General features: G+C 44.3%; 1 protein-coding gene across 4 annotated transcripts in view; it reads right to left on the bottom strand.

The window, feature by feature from the left end:
* The window catches only part of ADD3 (adducin 3), a 132116-nt gene extending 110724 nt beyond the window's left edge, over positions 1–21392 (bottom strand). For 2 of the 4 annotated variants that reach the window (XM_066240467.1, XM_066240465.1), the window contains exon 1: positions 19089–19387. The gene's annotated coding sequence lies outside the window, so the exon portion shown is untranslated. Of the gene's footprint in view, positions 1–19088; positions 19388–21194 lie in introns of those variants that run through there. The other 2 variants (XM_066240466.1, XM_066240470.1) reach the window with 2 other exon arrangements.
* Between the last annotated feature and the right edge of the window lie 552 nt (positions 21393–21944).

Below are 21944 nucleotides of genomic sequence, written 5' to 3'. Positions count from 1 at the left end.
TATTACATGTCCTATTAAAGGGAGCTACAAACAAAAATGGCGATCATGCCTGTGAATAAGCCATGAGAAACACTGGAGGAGCCAACTCTCATACTAGTTGTTTTATTATACAAATGTGCAAAAGTCTTACTGAATTAAATTCTCCCCTAACAAATTATTTTACACGTGCTACTTCTGACATTTCTAATTGTTTCTCATACATGCTTACCATATGTTTACTTTTGAAGTTCTGAAATGAACCTCTTTATCATTAAGGGGAAACTTTAATATGGCCCAATGACTTCCTGTAATGAGAGCACACAGTATTTGACAATTCTTTTTTTTAAATTCCATTACACAAAGTTTAAAACGAAACACAAAAATACAGCATTAGCAAAGCAGTTTCATTTGGAAACAAAAAGACTATTCAACCATTTCCAAATGCACAAATGAAAACCCATCCAAAGAATTAAACAATTGGGTAACAGCTGACAAGCAATAAAAATTAAAGGAAGAAATAGTCAAGTTTCTAAAGTCTTTTATGTATAGTAAGGAAAAAATACATTCGAGACCCACTGAATCTACCAAATTTCAAGACAGAGCTGTGTGTCTTTCCTTTCACATCCAGAGTATTGGAAATGGAGTAAAATGCAACATTTAAATTTCTATCCTAGATCAAAATGTCCCTTCAATCCCTGCATTGTTCAGCAAGACTATGGATTTGTTTCCAAAATACACCATTCTCCCATTTCTAATCTTAAAGCCATCACCTTAATTCATTTGCTTATCTCTAAGTATCTCCCAATTTGTCCCTTTGCCAAAACTCTATCACCAGGTTGTTCACACCACCAAATCTCAGACACATCTGATTGTGCCTCTTCTCACCTAAATTAACTGCCACAGAATAAAAGCTGAATTTCTTAAAACAGCACCCAGGACCTACATGGTCTGGTTTTCTCAAGCTTACCTTTCCTCCTCTTTCTCCCGCCATGTCCATCCCACAGGCCTACATGCTTTCACAGATTCTATTATTGTGGTAATTTACTCTCCTTTTTAACATTTGAGAGATCCTCTAAAGATCAACTCAAATGCCATCCTCCTCCCTGAACTGCGTCTCCCAGTGAGATAAACATTTCCCCTCTCTGTGCCCACCTGCACTTCCTTTAAGTCACTGCTATACATAACTCTCAGGCTGGTGCTGGTGTCAGTTATATAAGTATCTCTTTCCCACTACAGTCTTGTCTCGGTCATGTATACTCTCCTTAAAATGCTGAAAACGTTATCATACCACTCAAATAATATGAACCTCTATTCTCTAGATATTTTCATTCTAATAAAGGAATATATAAATATCTATATAGTCATACCATATTTAAATGATAAATCAATCATGTCTAATTTTAAAAATAACATTAGAGTAAGTGCTACAAGAAAGGTAATCCTTTTGTGTACTTCTTCAACAGGTAACTCATTAACAGGTAATAATGTTTTTAAGAAGGTAAATATCACCTGGGATTGGCTAAATAAATTACTAGAAGCCCTGGCCAGTGGCTCAGTGGTAGAGCACTGGCCCAGCGTGTGGATGTTCTGGTTGATTCCCAGTCAGGGCACACAGAAATGACCATCTGCTTCTCTACCCTGATTCCCGGTCAGGGCACACAGAAGTGACCATCTGCTTCTCCACCCTTCCTCTCCTTTCTCGTTCTCTCTCTCTCTTTCTCTTCCTCTCCCATAGCCATGGCTTGATTTGTTTGAGCACACCACCCAGGCACTGAGGATAGCTCGGTTGCAAACACAGCCCCAAATGGGCAGAGCATGGGCCCCAGGTGGGGTTGCCAAATGGATCCCGGTCTGGGTGCATGCAGGGGTCTGTCTATCTCCCCTCCACTCACCTGGGAAAAAAAAAATTTGGGGGGGATTGAGCTCTCATTTTAAAATTATAGGTATGGAGAAAAAGTTAAACTGACCCATGTCTTGTGAACAATAAGATCACAAACAGCCTCCTGATTTCTACCTGAATGATCAAAGTACCTTCATTCTGCCTCTTTAAGCAAACCAAGCTAAACTAGGTTTAGTGCAACAATTCTTGCTTCCTCAACTTTTACTGCAAAAGCAGTTCTATTTTAGAAATAAGGTCCATAAGTTATTTCAGTTGTTCTCATGCACATGAGTGCATACACACATTTTTTTGCCTGTTATCTTTTTTTAAAATTGAGATAAAATCCACTCTTTTAAATTGTACAAGTTCTAGAACTTTTTCGTCACCCCAAAGGAAAGCCCAGTACGCATTAAGCAGTCACTCCCTGTTTCCTGATCCCTAGCTCTTGGCCACTAATCCGCTTTCAGTGCCTTTGGATATGCCTACTATGTATATTCATATAAATGGGACGTACAATACTGGCCAGCTATGTCTGGCTTTCACTTAGTATAATGCTTTCAAGGTTCATGCATGTTGTAAAACACACCGTACTTCCCTCCTTTTTATGACTGACTAATATTCCACTGCATGGATATACAACACTTATTTATCAATCAGTTGATAGACATTTAGGCTGTTTCCACTTTTTAGCTATTATGAATAATGCTGTTATCAACATTGGTTTACAAGTTTTTTGTGTGAACATATGTTCTCACTTGAGTATATACCTAGGAATACAGCTGTTGGGTCATAACGATAACTTATATTATTACTATTTTTAACCATTAAACCACATTAACTTTTTGAAGAATTGTCAAACTGTTCCATTTTACATTCACATACATATCTTTAGAGGGCAGTAACAACAATATTTTTATTTTCATATTTTGATTGAAAGCAAATTGCTCTATTGGTGGAAAAAAAGATTTCCTTTGGGACCAAGTATCCTTAGAAGTCAAAATAAATTCAAGGCTTTACAAGACAGACTAAACGCCTTCAAAGCAGAAAGATGTAAAGTAACAAATCAAACCCTTAATACAGCAAAGTTTATTCTAGTCACCAAAGGGATTAAATATGCAAATATTTAAAAATGGAAGAGGAAGAGGGCAACTCTCAAGTTTACATAGTCAGCCAATAACTATGCAGTAATTCCACTCACAGCAACTTCCTCCTCAAAAATCTACAAATAGATGTCTAGTAGACATTTCAAACTCAACGTGCCCCCAACTGAACCCCCATTCTCTCCCACACTCCAAATTTGTCCCTCCTGCACCTTTTGCCTAGACTCCAAACCTTGGCGTCAAGTTTGACTTTTTACTTTCACATCTACCCCCACATCCCAGTGAGTAAATCCTGTTGGCTCTATAATTAAATATACCTAGAGTTCAATCAATTTCACCATCCCCACCAGATACATTATCTCTCACCAAGAGTAATTAATGCATCAGTATGGTCCAGTGTCAAAACACAGCAAAAAGAATTGTTTTAAAACCTATTTCAGATCATGTCCCGCTTCTGTTCAAAATCACCCAGTGGCTTCCCACGGCCATCCCTCATTCTCCTTCACCCATGTCAGGTACACTTGGGCCTCAAGGCCCTTGTGCTTGTTCCCTGTTGCCACAATCTTCTCCTTGATATCACATACATTCTCAGTCTTTGCTCACATGTCACCTTCTCCGTGAGGACTTCACCTTGCCAGTCGATTTAAATTTGCCATTACCCCAAACAATCCCTTTATCTTCCTCTTCCCCACTCTATATTTCTCTATAACGTTTACACCCACACAACATACACTTTACTTGTTTCAATTTACCTCCAAGAATATAAACTCCATTAGGATAAGAGGGTTTGTCTGTTTTGCTTACTGCTGAATTTTCAGCACTTGGAATGGGGCCTGGGAACATAGTAAGTGCTCCATAAAACTTGTTGAATGAATAAGCGAACAAATGAAACACAAAGCTGCTCAGAAAAGATCCAGAGGTCAGAGAAATATTTATGAAGAACTAATATACTAAACATAAAGTTGGAATGAAAATGGAATGCACCATTTCTAGAAAAGTATGCCACAATGTTTCTATAGTTTGCTTTAGAAAAAACTGCTATCCTTGCTCATTTCATTGTTTTTGAAAAGACTCTGCCCACTGTCTATTAGGTCTTCAGACATTAAGGACCCTTAATGTCTGAAGACCTAAAATAAACTCTGGGAGCTGACAAGTTCCTGGAGTGATAATGTCCTTTTCTCAACTGCCACATATACATAGAGAGCGAGGGACTTTCATGGCCTTGGCCTTCAGTTGGACCCATTCCCGGCACCTTCACTCAGTTCAATTACAGATTTCTTGGCCACCTTCCAACTAAAACCACTAACTGTTGAAGTCATCTTCCTTGGAAGTACAATCACAGTGTCTACAAACTGTGGAAATGATTATGCCTATCCTACCTGCTCACACATTTACATATAAGAAAACTCAAGTAAAAAAAAAAAATAAAGTAACTTGCTCCAAAATATCTTGAATAGTTACACCAGTATTTTCAAATGGTAAATGATAAACGTTAACAAGTTTGAGTACTCGAACACTTTAGAAAAAATTGTCTAAAACAAGACAATGTTATTTACAAAAACTAAGTAGAAATGATTACTTCATAATACCCACACATTAGATTTTTACTTTTTTTTAAGATTTATTGATTTGAGAGAGAGAGAGAAAGGCAGGGGAGAAGGGGGGAGAAGGGGAGGGAAGGAGCGGGAAGCATCAACTCGCTTCTTGTATGGATGTGCCTTGACAGGCAAGCCCAGGGCTTCAAACCAGCAACCTCCGCCTTCCAGGTCGATGTCTTATGCACTGTGCCACCACAGGTCAGGCTACCCACATGTCAGATTTAAAAGTTATAACAGAGCCGTCAATAGAATTATACTCTAGCATTTAGCAAAGTAAATGATGGTCAAATTTAGATTTTTCAAAAATGTCAAACTCTTCTAAAAAGGACACCTTCCTTGTCTAGTGATGGGAATGATGAGATTTCTAGTCTTTTTTAAAATACCAACTTTTCAAAATTGCAGTATACGGATGTTTCTATGAACTAATCATTTTCATGTAGGGTCCAGAGGAAGCACTGTTAAAATCGACACGATGCTCTTCACCATCCCCAGCAGCCTCCCCCCCCCACTCCCAACCCCTCCCATACTCTAACACACTCAGCAGCCTCCCCCCCCACTCCAACCCCTACCATACCCTAACACACTCAGCAGCCTCCCCCCCCACTCCAACCCCTACCATACTCTAACACACTCAGCAGCCTCCCCCCCCACTCCCAACCCCTACCATACTCTAACACACTCAGCAGCCTCCCCCCCCACTCCCAACCCCTACCATACCCTAACACACTCAGCAGCCTCCCCCCCCACTCCAACCCCTACCATACCCTAACACACTCAGCAGCCTCCCCCCCCACTCCAACCCCTCCCATACCCTAACACACTCAGCAGCCTCCCCCCCCACTGCAACCCCTACCATACCCTAACACACTCAGCAGCCTCCCCCCCCACTCCAACCCCTACCATACCCTAACACACTCAGCAGCCTCCCCCCCCACTCCAACCCCTCCCATACCCTAACACACTCAGCAGCCTCCCCCCCCACTCCAACCCCTACCATACCCTAACACACTCAGCAGCCTCCCCACCCACTCCAACCCCTACCATACCCTAACACACTCAGCAGCCTCCCCCCCCACTCCAACCCCTACCATACTCTAACACACTCAGCAGCCTCCCCCCCCACTCCAACCCCTACCATACCCTAACACACTCAGCAGCCTCCCCCCCCACTCCAACCCCTCCCATACCCTAACACACTCAGCAGCCTCCCCCCCCACTCCAACCCCTCCCATACCCTAACACACTCAGCAGCCTCCCCCCCCACTCCAACCCCTACCATACCCTAACACACTCAGCAGCCTCCCCACCCACTCCAACCCCTACCATACCCTAACACACTCAGCAGCCTCCCCCCCCACTCCAACCCCTACCATACCCTAACACACTCAGCAGCCTCCCCCCCCACTCCAACCCCTACCATACCCTAACACACTCAGCAGCCTCCCCCCCCACTCCAACCCCTCCCATACCCTAACACACTCAGCAGCCTCCCCCCCCACTCCAACCCCTACCATACCCTAACACACTCAGCAGCCTCCCCCCCCACTCCAACCCCTCCCATACCCTAACACACTCAGCAGCCTCCCCCCCACTCCAACCCCTACCATACTCTAACACACTCAGCAGCCTCCCCCCCCACTCCAACCCCTACCATACCCTAACACACTCAGCAGCCTCCCCCCCCACTCCAACCCCTCCCATACCCTAACACACTCAGCAGCCTCCCCCCCCACTCCAACCCCTCCCATACCCTAACACACTCAGCAGCCTCCCCCCCCACTCCAACCCCTACCATACCCTAACACACTCAGCAGCCTCCCCACCCACTCCAACCCCTACCATACCCTAACACACTCAGCAGCCTCCCCCCCCACTCCAACCCCTCCCATACCCTAACACACTCAGCAGCCTCCCCCCCCACTCCAACCCCTACCATACCCTAACACACTCAGCAGCCTCCCCACCCACTCCAACCCCTACCATACCCTAACACACTCAGCAGCCTCCCCCCCCACTCCAACCCCTCCCATACCCTAACACACTCAGCAGCCTCCCCCCCACTCCAACCCCTCCCATACCCTAACACACTCAGCAGCCTCCCCCCCCACTCCAACCCCTACCATACCCTAACACACTCAGCAGCCTCCCCACCCACTCCAACCCCTACCATACCCTAACACACTCAGCAGCCTCCCCCCCACTCCAACCCCTACCATACCCTAACACACTCAGCAGCCTCCCCCCCCACTCCAACCCCTACCATACCCTAACACACTCAGCAGCCTCCCCACCCACTCCAACCCCTCCCATACCCTAACACACTCAGCAGCCTCCCCCCCCACTCCAACCCCTACCATACCCTAACACACTCAGCAGCCTCCCCCCCCACTCCAACCCCTCCCATACCCTAACACACTCAGCAGCCTCCCCCCCCACTCCAACCCCTACCATACTCTAACACACTCAGCAGCCTCCCCCCCCACTCCAACCCCTACCATACCCTAACACACTCAGCAGCCTCCCCCCCCACTCCAACCCCTCCCATACCCTAACACACTCAGCAGCCTCCCCCCCCACTCCAACCCCTCCCATACCCTAACACACTCAGCAGCCTCCCCCCCCACTCCAACCCCTACCATACTCTAACACACTCAGCAGCCTCCCCCCCCACTCCAACCCCTACCATACCCTAACACACTCAGCAGCCTCCCCCCCCACTCCAACCCCTCCCATACCCTAACACACTCAGCAGCCTCCCCCCCCACTCCAACCCCTACCATACCCTAACACACTCAGCAGCCTCCCCCCCCACTCCAACCCCTACCATACCCTAACACACTCAGCAGCCTCCCCCCCCACTCCAACCCCTACCATACCCTAACACACTCCTAGGGAGCTGTGTCCTTGGCACCGCTCCTGCCAGCAGTCTGTGCTAGCCTTCAAGTGCCTTACGGTGGAGATTGCGAACCACTATTATAAACTATCTCCCATCATGCTACAGAACAAGAACAACAATTATTTTAAAGAATTTATTTAATGATTTTAGAGAGAGGAGAGAAAGGCGGGGCAATGGGAGCGGGAAGCATCAACTTGCTGCTTCTAGTATGTGCCTTGACTGGACAAGCCCACGGTTTCAAGCCAGCGACCTCAGCATTCCAGGCTTGACGCTTTATCCACTGCGCCACCACAGGTCAAGCGAATCACTACTTTCATGGACGGCAATCTCTTGCTGAAACCTTTTCCACAGACTAAACCTAGTGAAATTCTACCCTGTCTTTCAAAGTCCACCCTCGTTCCTCTTCCTGGGATCTTTTTCTAACCATTCCATCAATGGTGCTCTTTCCTTGACCAGATGACCTGTGACATTTGTTATCTGTACCTGTCATTTAGCATACATCACACACTGTCAGGTAACATTTTTTGTACAGTCATCTTAGTTGTTGCTGACCTTTTCCATGTTTGACTGGAAAGTCAAGTCAGAATCTCAAGGAGTTATGTAAATGATATTCCTATGGGGGTTTTTCTGGAAGGCAAAGTGTTCATTCTCTTACATATGAAGGGGAAGAGTCAGAAGTCCTAAAAAAAGTGATTTGGTTTAGAGTACACAGAACAGTTGCGGGGCCAATTATGTCACAGTGGAGAGTGTCGACCTGGAACGCTGAGGTCGCTGGTTCAAAACCCTGGCCTTGCCTGGTCAAGATACATATGACAAGCAATCAATAAACTACCAAAGTGAAGCAACTATGTGTTGATACATCTCGTTCCTACCCCTCTTTCTCCTCTCAGTGTAAAATCAATAAATAAAATCTTTAAAGTATACAGAAAAACTATCACTGAACTGCATGTTTAGAAGCTTTTCATTATACAAAACCAGTAATTCCCAACCTCTCATAGTAATAAGGATACCTTTTAAGGTTGAAATGCTTAAAAAAAAAACACCACAAATAGCAGTCAGGTATTAAATATCTCTTAATTGAGAGGGCCCATGCATTCAAAGTAATAAGTATTAGTACTTACATGTGAGGTACAGTATTCATTAGGTCTACATACTTGGTGTGCACAAGAAGTTGAGCTTCCCCCGGGACCTCAGACTAGTACATGGTTGAATTTACTCTACTGTGGATATGGGATATTACTGCCACATCAAAAAGTACCACTACCTAAAAATATCCATGAGCAAGCAAAATATAGAAAGACCACTAACAATCCCCACCCCACCCCCAAACCCAGCATGAAAACCATCAGTAACTCCACCCTCCTCCCATGAAGTACATATTTCAAGCAATGGGAAAACAACTCACTTTGTTTCCATAATAAACTTTCCTATGGTTTAAATAAAGATAGCAAAAGGAATAACGAAATACACGTTATAGGCAAAACCAAATGGCAAATATTTGAAGGTCCATCTCATATGTAATTCCTGAGTCTAATGTAATCTTAATCCTACTTACCGTCTTAAAACAAACAAAAAATCACCAATGTTTTCCAGCAGAAGCAGAAAAATCATTCTAATCTTGGTTCAAGTCTTTTGTGCTGTCGCCAACAAGAATGAGCTTAAATGAGTTAGCAGTAAAGCATCATGTTTAAAGAAAATTGGTCCTGGGATCAAATCTTGGCTCTGCCACTTATTAACTGTATGATCTTGGGCAAGTTACTTAATTTCAGATCATTTATGTCAAGTGCTTACCATAATCCTTGGCAGGTTTTAAGGGATGAGAAAAATAGTTACTGATTAATTAAGTAATTATACATATATAGATATAGAACAACAAAGACCTTCATATCATAACAATTTCAAAGCTTCCTTTCGATTCGAGTTGTCACAGTTCCTTCTTATCTGGCTCTGATAGGGCTATCCCAGGTGTGCTAAACCTCCTCTGACCTTTACTGGTTCTGCTACCTCCCTTCTACCCACAGCCACTTCCACAGTCATTTTCAGAAAAACTTGACCAAAAAATGGAGGAAAAAAACAAGAGGCACTTAAATGACCCAAAACAAAAAATCCACTTTGAAAAAATGAATTCACTCAAGCAGGAATCACTGCCTTAAAACCTGAGGCAAAGTAAAAATGCAAGAGAAAGAAAATAATGAAGTTTCTTAAAACCCATACCTCCAGTTAAGCAAATGATCTGTTTGATGATTTTAAGCTCAAATTTTAAACATCATCATTACTATTTGCAGGAGCCATCAATAACTAGAACCACTAATGACACATGCCTTGTTAAAATAATTTTCTTGCCTGACCTGTGGTGGTGCAGTGGATAAAGCGTCGACCTGGAAATGCTGAGGCCGCCAGTTCGAAACCCTGGGCTTGCCTGGTCAAGGCACATATGGGAGTTGATGCTTCCAGCTCCTCCCCACCTTCTCTCTCTCTCTCTCTCTCTCTCTCTCTCTCTCCTCTCTCCTCTCTCTCTCTCTCCCTTTCTCTCTCCTCTCTAAAATGAATTAAAAAAAAATTAAAAAAAATAATTTTCTTTACCACTTTTAGTTTAATAATGATTTCACCATCGCTACATTAGCTATTTTTAAAATATAAAGTCTCAACAATTTCTTAGTTTCTCCTTTGCATGCATTTCAATAAGTGGTGAGTTAGTTCTTAATCAAGAGTCTAGACCTCCTGCTGGGAAGCATGATGAAAATTGAGCAAGCAACAATTCCACTTGATCTGATTCCTGCAAATCCTTCACTAAAGCTGAGTCTGGTTTCTCAAAGCCAGATGCGAGTTCCCTAACAAAAACTTGGGTCTGCTCAACTTGATGCTGTCCATTCAGTAGATGGCACTCTTCCCTTTGAGCCCAAATTAAACAAGCTCAAAGACACACATTCTTTGGCATTCAGGTGTGATACAAAGCAGGGATTCTCTCTTCAAAGTCCTTAACTAATAGTCACGATCCCTCCAGAAATACATTCATCAAAAGCTGATGGTCCAACCAGACACTTTTAAAGAGCCCAGGAAAGTTCAGGTTATAAAACATCAAACACAACATAAAATCACCTAACTTAAGTGATTACCAAGTAATCAGCTCTTGGAGCCTTCACTATGTCAAGCAGATATACTGTTCCTCAGGCATAAATGTTCCTTCCGTGTTCCATTCTACTACAGAGGTGATGCCTTTCCGTGGTTAGACCCTTGTCTATTGAATATTTCATTAGGGTATTTAACGATAAAGTATTTAGAGAACTAAGAGTTTTGCCATTATTAGTATTCACTAAGACCAATAAAAGATGTAGTACTTTCATATTACTTTCAACACATTTTGGTCACAAATAACTTTTGATACCCACTTAAAAAGAATCAAACATCTTAATACAAAATTACTGTTGACACAGGTTTGCAAAAAAAAAGCATGTAAAACAATATGAATTTCTGATTCATTAATAGTTTTACTTTAATATATAATATATCCCAACTATTATATGATGTATAAAGTTTCTCATTTCTGTTTGAAAATTTTTTTGAAATTTAAAAAGCTGACAGTTGTGGAGTGAGATATAAAATTTTAGTGTAACCCTGACTGAAAGCCAAACTTTCCAGCAATATGATAGAAATCTACCTGTTCTCTAGGAGAGATAAAACTCAGTCCTGGCAATAAAAGTCATAAGAAAGTAAGAGGAAAACTGTTTTAAAGTCACAAAGCGAATTGACAACAAACCGTTAAGAGTGGCAATAAGGCCTGACCAAGCGGTGGCACAGTGGATAGAGCGTTGGACTGGGATGCAGAGGGCCCAGGTTCGAGACCCCGAGGTCGCCAGCTTGAGCACGGGCTCATCTGGTTTGCACAAAACTCACCAGCTTGGACCCAAGGTCGCTGGCTTGAGCAAGGGGTTACTCAGTTTGCTGAAGGCCCGGTCAAGGCACATATGAGAAAGCAATCAATGAACAACTAAGGTGTCACAATGAGCAACGAAAAACTGATTGATGTTTCTCATCTCTCTCTGTTCCTGTCTGTCTGTCCCTATCTATCCTTCTCTCTGACTCTCTCTCTGTCTCTGTAAAATAAAAAAATAAATAAAATAAAAAATAAAAAAAAAGAGTGGAGATAAGGAATATGACCAATATATCAACTCCACTGCCGACCTCTTTCCCTTTCCACCTCTCATCCTATGCACTTAAGCCCGTTTGCAACCCTACTTGAGCTCCAACCATCATCCTTGCCCAACCATTTCCTTAGATATTAACAGGCTGACCTTACAGAATCTTTTTTTATGTATTAATAAGACACGAGATTAGAAGTGACTATGCAGTTAACAGTTAATGGCTCTAATTTCTGAAGGATTAAAAGTAGAGTGTTCCTCCCTGGTGAGGCCTTGATCCCAAAATATACTTCTTTAGACATACCAAATAAACCTAATTACCTTCTCCATGAGGATGCTGAGTAAACCCACGTTTTTGCTTTGGTATTTAGTTATTGTAGAAAGTCAAAAGGCGACAGGATGAGAATATGGTATGGAAAAGGAAAAAGGAAGTGCTGTCCTTGCAAAGGACGAGCTGAGCGATTGTGGAAAAACTTCACCGAAACATTGCTGATGGTGACAAATTAAAAGCATACACCAAGTCCCCAAGATACTGAAAAACTCAGCATTTCTCCAACCTGATTGCTTTCTACATTGTTGGCATTCCAGCTCCCCTACAGGCAACCAGTAACAGCCACAAGAGCTGAGGAAAGCAGGCTCTGAACTCACATATTGCACTGTCCTTCCCCTCTTCCATCCAAGGAGGTGAGTACTTCCTAGGTGGAAGATGGAGGAGTAAAAAACGACAAGAATAAATTTAAAGGGGTATGAGAGTTACCAAAAAGAATAACTTCATGTATGCTACCTAGAGTTAGGTTTTCTTTTTTAAATAAGAGAGGAGATAGAAAGGTAGACTCACACATGCACCCCAATCAAGACCCACCCATCTGAGGCCAATGCTCAAGTATTGAACTATTTTTAGCACCTGAGGCTGATGCACTCCAACAGACCTATCCTCAGTGCCCTGGGCCATGATGGAACCAATAGAACCGCTGATGCAGGAGGGGAAGAGGGAGAAGAATGGGGAGAGGAAGGAGAAGAGAAGCAGATAGTCGCTTCTCCTGTGTGTCCTGACGGGGAATCACACCTGGGATGTCCATGTGCCAAGCAGATGCTCTATCTACTGAGCCACTAGCCAGGGCCTAGAGTTAGGTTTTCATCTTGTTTAATCCATTGTTTGCTTTAATGTTGACTTGCCTTAGTGCAGTGGGGACCAGTGAAAATAGGACAATTATTTCGGGAACCGCTAAGGCAGAAATCACCCTATGCATAAACAAATTCAACTAAGATCACTGGGTCTATAATCTTCATACACATCATGGTGCTTAAATCTTTTGGGGACCGGCATGAAATTTCTGGTAGACCGTCTCGGGGATTGGCGATTATTTCACTGCCTTAGCGTGCACTGTGAAATAATTATTTTTATTATTTTACTAACATATACAGTACATTACTTGAGACACTGGTTTTAAGAATATTATGTCATTATTGCCCTTAAGTTTCTAAAAAGTGTTTTTGCCCCTTGGTTGGCTTGGTTGTGGGAAATTTTTATCATAACCTGAGGTTCAAACTACAGCCTTGTTCGAGGAGGTAGCAATCATAAATGCCAGTTAATGTACTACCTTTATATACACCAATAACCTCAGGGCCAGTTTCAGGCAATTTGAAACAAAGAGGTTTCAGAATTCATCTCACATCAGAGACTCTTACCATTCACAATTAAGCTTTAACTAAAGCCAACTTAAAAAAAAAGTAAATGTACAGTAAATGGTGGGGATGTAGATCATACTGTTAACAGGTAAAAGCTCAATTCTGATCCAAACTCATTATAAAGATAAAACTATATGTCAAAACCTATACATCTTTTACAATAACAGTACAGTTTTCACATAGTTCAAAACTAGTCTAGCCTGACTAGGTGGTGGCGCAGTTGATAGAGCGTCGAACTGGGACACAGAGAACACAGGTTCAAAACCCCAAGGTCGCCCTGGTCGGTTGGCTCAGCGGTAGAGCGTCGGCCTGGCGTGCGGGAGACCCGGGTTCGATTCCCGGCCAGGGCACATAGGAGAAGCGCCCATTTGCTTCTCCATCCCCACCCCCTCCTTCCTCTCTGTCTCTCTCTTCCCCTCCCGCAGCCGAGGCTCCATTGGAGCAAAGATGGCCCGGGCGCTGGGGATGGCTCCTTGGCCTCTGCCCCAGGTGCTAGAGTGGCTCTGGTAGCAGCAGAGCGACGCCCCAGAGGGGCAGAGCATCGCCCCCTGGTGGGCAGAGCGTCACCCCTGGTGGGCATGCCGGGTGGATCCCGGTCAGGTGCATGCGGGAGTCTGTCTGACTGTCTCTCCCTGTTTCCAGCTTCAGAAAAATACAAAAAAAACCCCAAAAAACCCCAAGGTCGCTGGCTTAAGCGCAGGATCATAGACATGACATCATGGTCGCTGGCTTGGGCCCAAAGGTGACTGGCTTGAAGCCCAAAGGTCGCTGGCTTGAGCAAGGGGTCACTCGCTCTGCTGTAGGCCCCCGGTCAAGGCACATGTGAGAAAGCAATCAATGAACAACTAAGTAGCCGCAAGGAAGAATTGATGCTTCTCATCTCTCTCCCTTCCTGTCTGCCTGTCTCTATCTGTTCCTCTCTCTTCCTGTCACAAAAAACAAAACAAAACAAAACAAAAACTAGTCTATACCATCTTCCTAAGAAGAAAATTTACTAGAATGGTAGGCCTTTCAACATCAAAGATGGGTTCCATCCACTTTATACCTTTTGGTGGTCAGGCTACTACTTTTGGGTTATGCTAGATACCACTGACAGCCACATTCATTCTTTATGGTTTTCAAGATACCCTTCAGTAGCCTGACCAGGTGGTGGTGCAGTGGATAGAGCATCGGACTGGGATGCAGAGAACCCAGGTTCGAGGCCCCGAGGTTGCCAGCTTGAGCGAGGGCTCATCTGGTTTGAGTAAAAAAAGCTCACCAGCTTGAGCCCAGGGTCGCTGGCTCGAGCAAGGGGTCGCTCGGTCTGCTGAAGGCCCACAGTCAAGGCACATATGAGAGAGCAATCGATGAACAACTAAGGTGTCGCAACGCACAACGAAAAACTAATGATGCTTCTCATCTTTCCGTTCTTGTCTGTCTGTCCCTGTCTATCCCTCTCTCTGACTCTATAAAAAAAAAGAAAAAAAAAAGATACCCTTCAGTAAACTAGTCCTTCAGTGTAGTCAATAATGTCCTAGAAACCAAAGAGATTACTAACACAGCTTTTCAAAGATACCTGACAAAAATAGTTTAAGAAGATAAGAGACTCTGATTTTCATCTATGCTATCATCTAAGGCTTTAGGGTAAGTTACACAGTACTTTAACATTCCAATGTTTCAACTGTGCAAATAATTTGAACATTATTTTGAAATTTGTCCAGATATTAAAAAGTCAACATTAAAATACACGTGAAATAAATAAAGGAAATTCCCATGAACTGTTTTCCTCCAATACTTTTGGTTAATTTTCAGTTATAGTTCTTGTTCTATGCATACTGTTGGTACTCAACTATTGCATGAATGCTAGGTGAATAATTTTTTTTTTTTAATTTTTATTTATTCATTTTTTAGAGAGGAGAGAGAGAGGGAGAGAGAGAGAGAGAAGCGGGGAGGAGCTGGAAGCATCAACTCCCATATGTGCCTTGACCAGGCAAGCCCAGGGTTTCAAACCGGCGACCTCAGCGTTCCAGGTCGATGCTTTATCCACTGCGCCACCACAGGTCAGGCCCAGGTGAATAATTTTGAACTTGACCAAGTAGCACGGTTACATGCATGTGTGTGCATAACTAGCTACTGATGGAAGAAATAATTAAATTCATCTCATTATTATACATAAAGAATAGAAGAATTTTTTTTTCATTTCAAGCTATAGTCAATGAAAGACTCTTAACCTGTATGATTTAGAGAGGATTCTTAATACATACAAATCTATTACAGTAAAGATTTGAGACTGTATTGGCTTTCGGCCAAGAGAATTTAGTCTCTGGCAGAACCTGAAAGACTTCATAACAATCTCATCTATAAATACTCTGGCATGGACCCGAAGTTCAAATGATAAAGCATTAAAACACAGAAGACATGAAATCAAGTATTAGGACGCTCATTCTGAATTTCGATGACATGACACAGCCTATGACTGCTCAATTAATTTCAAACAGGGCATCTATGTTTAAAAGAAAGAACAGTACTCTGGATTAGACATCAAAATATTTTTCTCTTCAAACTCTACAAATTTAATATTTCTTAAGAAATTGGAAATAGTACTGAAGATTAATTGTAGCCAAAAAAATTAGTGTTTCTTTAATGTGAGAAACAGATTAGTTAGCAACCTGTTTTCCAAACAGCTTGAGCTTTTTTATCTCAATGTACGCCTACTTTTAAAATATTTTTTCTTTATATTATATCTCATTAAGTTGCCAACAAATGACTTACCAGCTCTCTACAGTAATAATTCTAAACAGTACTTAAAATAGCTCCTAATTTAAGTTACGGTTAATTTGTTTGACCTATAACTATACTGGCAAAGCAGGAAAAAACAGTTCCTTTAGGAACGTGAGCGACAAAGCCACAAGTTATGTCTTTTCACTTAAAGCTAATTTTAGGAGGCAGCTTGGGTGGAATTGAAAACAAGTGTAAGTTAGAATCCATCTCAGGTGGATATGGTGTGGTAATCAGATCAGGCCCACCGATTTAGTGCAGAACCTGCATCTCTTGTAGGTACATGAGTGCCTGCTGGGCCAGCTGGAACCCTAGAGACCTGGCAAGCTTTAAAAAAAAAAAAGGCTTTAATGTCGTAATTAAAAATCTAGCCCAAATTCTAGCATGCCAGCTAAACATACATTGTGTGAGACTCCTTGTCCAAAGTCAAAAGGTGATTCTAGTTAAGGCAGATTAATCACCACCCTTCTGATTTAAAACACAACCTGCTGGTGGTATTAATATAGGAGGGTGTAGTTAAATAACACATGCACACCTGCAGTCTCGGGGATACTGTGAATACCATCAATTTGCAACTGCTATCAGGAGTTTAAAGCCCTAGTTAAATGCTTACTTTTGAGGCAGACCTGGGTGTAGAACCAGCATGTGCCACCCCTGGTAGCTGTATACCCTAGGTAAAATAGTATTGTGCTTAACCTCTCTGCATTTCTGCGTAGTCACTGGGTTGTCGTGAGAAGTAAATAAATTAAATCATATAAAACTGTGCTTGGCACAGAGAAAGAACAAATAAATATTAACTGTTACAAATGTTTGCTGAGCCTTCACTTGGCGGGTAGCGAGATATAACTACCTTCAAAAAAGTGTCATTTTATATACTGATGATGATATACACATAAAGCACTCAGCACCAGACTATATTCTAAGCACCTTACATATAACAACTGGGTTAAGCTAAGGTTTTTATACTATTGTTCCACAACATTCTACAAACTCGTTTGTTCAGAGTTGTATTTCTATGCTGGTACGTGATTTCTTTCCTCAATAGAAATGCTTCTTATATCCTGGCGACACGCATGAGTGCTGCCCAGTCCTGCTAACAAACTTTGAGATAGGTGACATTAAACAGCTAACAATCTGTATAGGCTCAGGTATGACAAAAACACATGGTTGGCCTACTTCAGAAAGCCTGACAACCACAGCCGTTGAGCCCCACCCTGTGTCTAGGTTTTAGGATAGTGAGTAGGTGGGCTGGTCCTATGCCCTCTTAGTCTCAAAAAACATTCTGGTATTACAAAGACCAAATCTGTACTTTAAACATCAACAAGCAGAACTCACATTCACTTCACTATAACATTATTGAAAAAGAGGGTTAAAAAGAGCAAAGTGTAAATGTAATTTTCTTGTTCTTTTTCAGAAAATAAAATTTATATTCTGAAAATACAATCCTTCTTTTATGCAAAATATTTCCCAGGTACGTGATTGCGGTGCTCTGAGACCTACGTAATATGTCAAACGTGTGTGCTAAACATTTCCTGATATCTCACATGTAAAAAGCTACAAAATATTGAATTCCTCATAACCAACTATCTCAAAGAGTATTAAATTACATTTAACATTCAGAAGAGACACACCTTTTTTTTTCTTCAAAAGCAACTACTACTACCAACATGCCAGCCTCTGAGGTCAGTATTAAAATTAGCACACAATGAACTCTTTAGAAAAATGAAAAGTTAAATGGGGGCAAAAGTGGCCATTTTTTTCTGGTCCCCCCTCTGCAAAATTAATGTGCTTAATCTAAGAAAAAGAAAACGAGTTACAGGGAAAGTATATAATGCAATCGAGACAAATATAAAAACTATACATATACTCCAAAAGTAACTGAAATTTTAATAGTTAAGAATCCTAATTTTCAAACGACAAATTGGGCTGTACTATTTTATTCTCTTTAACAACACCCTCATCAGAAGTCTTTTAAATCCAAAATTAAGATGTATTGAGTATGATACAGAAGCACTGGATTCCAAGAAGAGCAACCATTTCCTACGGCTAAGTCAAAAATGTATAATTTAACGTAATTGTGCACACTTTCTGTGGCTGGTTCCAATCCCCAGAACCTTATCATCGCCTTCACCAAACTTGTGTATAACCGCCATGTAAAGCCTCTTGCTTGAGTTAAATTCCATTTCTCTCCATACCACTCCGGCAGGTTAACTGCAACAGCACACGTACCAAAGAAATGAGTGGTTTCCTTACGCTCCCATTTTAAACGGGCACCTACTAGCAATTAAATCTCTGCAACAAAAAAGTTCACCTGAGGCCATTCTTGGCATTTTAATAGAGGCCTAGCTTATTCTACCTGTCTCTGTGGTCTTGCCTCAGCTATGATAGCATACCTCCAAAGAAACTGGACGTGTCCCAAACGCCAGCAAACCGTACCTGCTGCCAGCCAGCTTGTCACCCCGGGGTAAGAAACTCAATCTAAAGAACGTGTGTAGGGGGTGTGTGTGCGTGTGTGTGTGTGTGTGCGCGCGCGCGCGTGCGTTGGGGGGCTGGGGACGCGGACAAGAAAAAGTTGAACGTTTTCAACTTATAACAAAAAAGTTTTTTAAATAAGAAAAGCAAACCAAACCAACACTGCATCCCTTACCCTCCACCTTTTCCAAGCGCGGGAAACTCCCACCCTCCCAAAGCGCACCTTCAGCGTTTAAGATCCCCGGGTCACCGAAGCTTAAACTAGCTCTGGATTTTTTGGGCTCCCCGCCCTCCGGGGGAAACCAGAGGACACCCGAGGGAGTCGGGCCCACCCCGCGGCGCCCCGAGACCCTCCGCGCAGATCCACTGCCCTGGAGCCAGCGCGAAGCTCCCACTCCAGCCCCACAAGGTGGGGGAGAGGGGGTCACCTGAGGCCGCGGGGGCAGCGGATAGGAAGTCCCTCCGACCCGCGCGAACCCCTAGAGGGGTCGCCGCGCCCCAGCCCGCGCGGGCGACCGTGGGCCCCGCCGGGAGGAGGGGCTGAAGCCCAGCGCCTTCCTTCTCTCCGCTCCGGATTACCTCGCAGCGCGCAGCCGGCTTTGTGCTTCCCTCCCTCCTTCTCCGCGGCCGCCGGGGCTGCAGCGGCCGCCCGATCCGCCGCCGCCGCCTCTTAAGCGCCGCACGGCTCCGGAGGGGAGGGCAGAAGGAGAGAGGGCGTGAGGAGGGAGGGACCTGGGCGCCGAGCCCTGTGGAGCAGGAAGCGGCGACACCTGAGTCGCCGTAGCCTCTTGCTCTCGTTCTCTGTTTTTAAAAATATAATTTAAATCCCACTCCTTCCCCTCCCGCCCCTCGTCCTGGCGACCGTTACAGGATGGCCGATCGCGCTCTGGCGGGACTGGCCCGGCGCCTCTCGAGCGCCCGTAGCCCCGCCCCTAGGCCCCCCAGCGCCCGCGGCCCCGCCCCCTGCAGGCCCGCCTCTCGCAGCCGTCGAGCGCCCCCTGGTCCCGCCCTTCGGGCCTCTGAGCGTTTTGGCCCCGCCCCTTGAAATCACAGGACATCCATGGCCCCGCCTCCCCGAGGCCCCGCCCCCTCGGGCCCTCGCCCCCCTCCAGAGCCCTGGCTCCGCCCCTCGCGGCCCCCCTCCACGCGCGCTGGCATCAAGTCTGTGAAACCGCGGCCCCGGGGGCCTCCGGCAGGGTTTGGCGCAGGGTGGCCACCTGGCATCTCTTCCTCCGGCTCTGCAACTCCGATCCGCGTTTCCCCTGGTGATCGGAGGGGGAAACGACCCTGTCGGAAAGCAGACTACAAGGGGAGGAGGGGCGCCTTGGAAATGTCGTCCGCCGTAACCTGAACGAGACCCCTCATTCCGGAGGCTGAGCTGCCTCTTTCGGAGTCTCAGCCTTTGCAGTCCACATTGGTTGCCGATCTTCAGGGTTAGGTCACTGCTGAGGTTCAAGCTCCGCAAGCCCCCCATAGGAGGGGCCTGGGTTTTTCTTCAGAGCACAGTTGCCAGCGGGGGCGTCTCCTTCCCCTTACCTCCACAGAGGGGCAGGACAGGGGCTTTCTCAATCCTGCTGTACTTCGGCCGGCCGAGGGTCTTCACCCCCACTTTGGCCCCTGGCCATGTGCATTTATCAGAGCTGACCTCTTGGGGGCGAAAAGCTGAGGCACCGCCAGCCTTCCAAATGAATCCGGGGCCTGGGAAACTTTGCAACACCACAATGCAAGGAGATGGATCCATCCACAGGTGACACTGGCCCACCCACCCCCGCCGCCCAGACACGTTTCTCACCCCAACCTATTCTCGAAATAGACCTCCCACCCACGGCTTGCACATCCCTGCAGCGCACATGTCCTCCACCAGCACGAATGCGCTCCCAAGCACACCCCTCCAAGCGCCATTCTGGTTATTCATGGTCCCTTGGGTCAACCCCACCCTAACACACACAACAAACTTCATTCCCCACCCTACAGCCCTTCGTTACCAAGGCACTGGCCATAGTCCATTTCATTTCCTTCCCTCTCTGCAGACTCTTCCCGGTCAAAGACTCTTCACCATCCCCTCATCTTCATCCCCTCCCTCTTCCCCCCAAATGTGCTAATTAAAATGTAGTTTCCTCTTCCCACATATGAAGTGTGGAAAATGAATCTTGTCTTGGCACAAACTGTGATTCGTTTATCCTGGTTTTCTCTCTTCACTGGACCAAGGCTATAGAAATTTTAGTCTACCACCATCTCCCATCTGCTCAAAATTTAACCATGCCTTATGATTTTTAAATACCTCTAAGGGATCGTGGAGAAAGCTTCCTGGCTTTGGAGAGAAAATACTTTAAAAATGTTCAGCCTGTCATTTTTATTTGCCATTTAAAAATATCTGCAGTATTTGAGAGCGATATTGGGAGTGGCTGGATGTTTTCTTGCATTTAAAAAGCAAAAAAAGGGGGGGGAAGCTTTGCATGCATCAAGGTTAGCCTTTTTATGAATAGCAAAAAAGAAAAGTATGTTAAGGACACATAGCAGACAATAGTGTCCACTACACACAGCAATTGCCAGTCACAAATTTAGACCCCTCATCAGAGGAAGGCAAATTAACACAACCCATTTTAAACATGTCTGATGAGCTGTTTTCCATGATCGTTCCCTTTCCCACAGTTTCTGGGCAGAATGGATAAAAGATCTGCTTACCCGCTGAGGATCCGAGGCTTTCTTGTGTGTCCAGGGTAGTAGACGTGTGTGTCTCCTAGATGTGGATTCTGCAGTGCTGCACAGAAACCCGCTGCAGCCTCAGACCCGCGGTGGCGGCGGCAGCATCGGCAGCAGCAGCAGTCAGCAGCCAGCAGCAGCAGCAGCGGCAGCAGCAGCAGCGGCAGCTTCTCCCAATGCTGAGTAGTAAGTAAAGTGTGTGACTTAGTAGAGACTCCACAATTAGCATGAGGCGCTTGCTTATAAGAGAGGAGGCGGAATCTTTCTTAAAGGAATGGGTTTGGCTTTTCCTCCCCGCTATTGCTTCATAAGAAGCAGAAAGGGTGGAAGCAAGGAGTTTTTTTGGATTGAAAAAAGCAGTACAGCTGTGGGAGGTCAAGGTTAAAATTAACTGGGTGATCGAGGGACCGATTTAGTGTGAGTCAATGAAATGCTAGAAGCATTAGTTTTAAAGAGCCCTGCCAACTTCAAACATTGGAGTTCATGGCAAAAATAAAGCTTTGTGCCTTGAAAGTGACTATATAGTATCTTGTGCTATATTTAATTTTCAATCACTGCCCTCAAATGAAAACTATATAAAGGGAGGTTATTTAGTATTTAATACAGAATGTGAAAAGAATAATAAAATAAAACTGATTTATGTGACTGGGAGCAATGGAGTCAAGTCCTTACTAACACATCAAAAAACCTGGGATTTCAGTGAATAACATTATTAGAAAATATATTATTGAC

The sequence above is a fragment of the Saccopteryx bilineata genome, chromosome 7, assembly GCF_036850765.1.
Source record: "Saccopteryx bilineata isolate mSacBil1 chromosome 7, mSacBil1_pri_phased_curated, whole genome shotgun sequence".
NCBI lineage: Eukaryota > Metazoa > Chordata > Mammalia > Chiroptera > Emballonuridae > Saccopteryx > Saccopteryx bilineata.
This window is presented reverse-complemented; position numbering and strand designations above follow the sequence as displayed.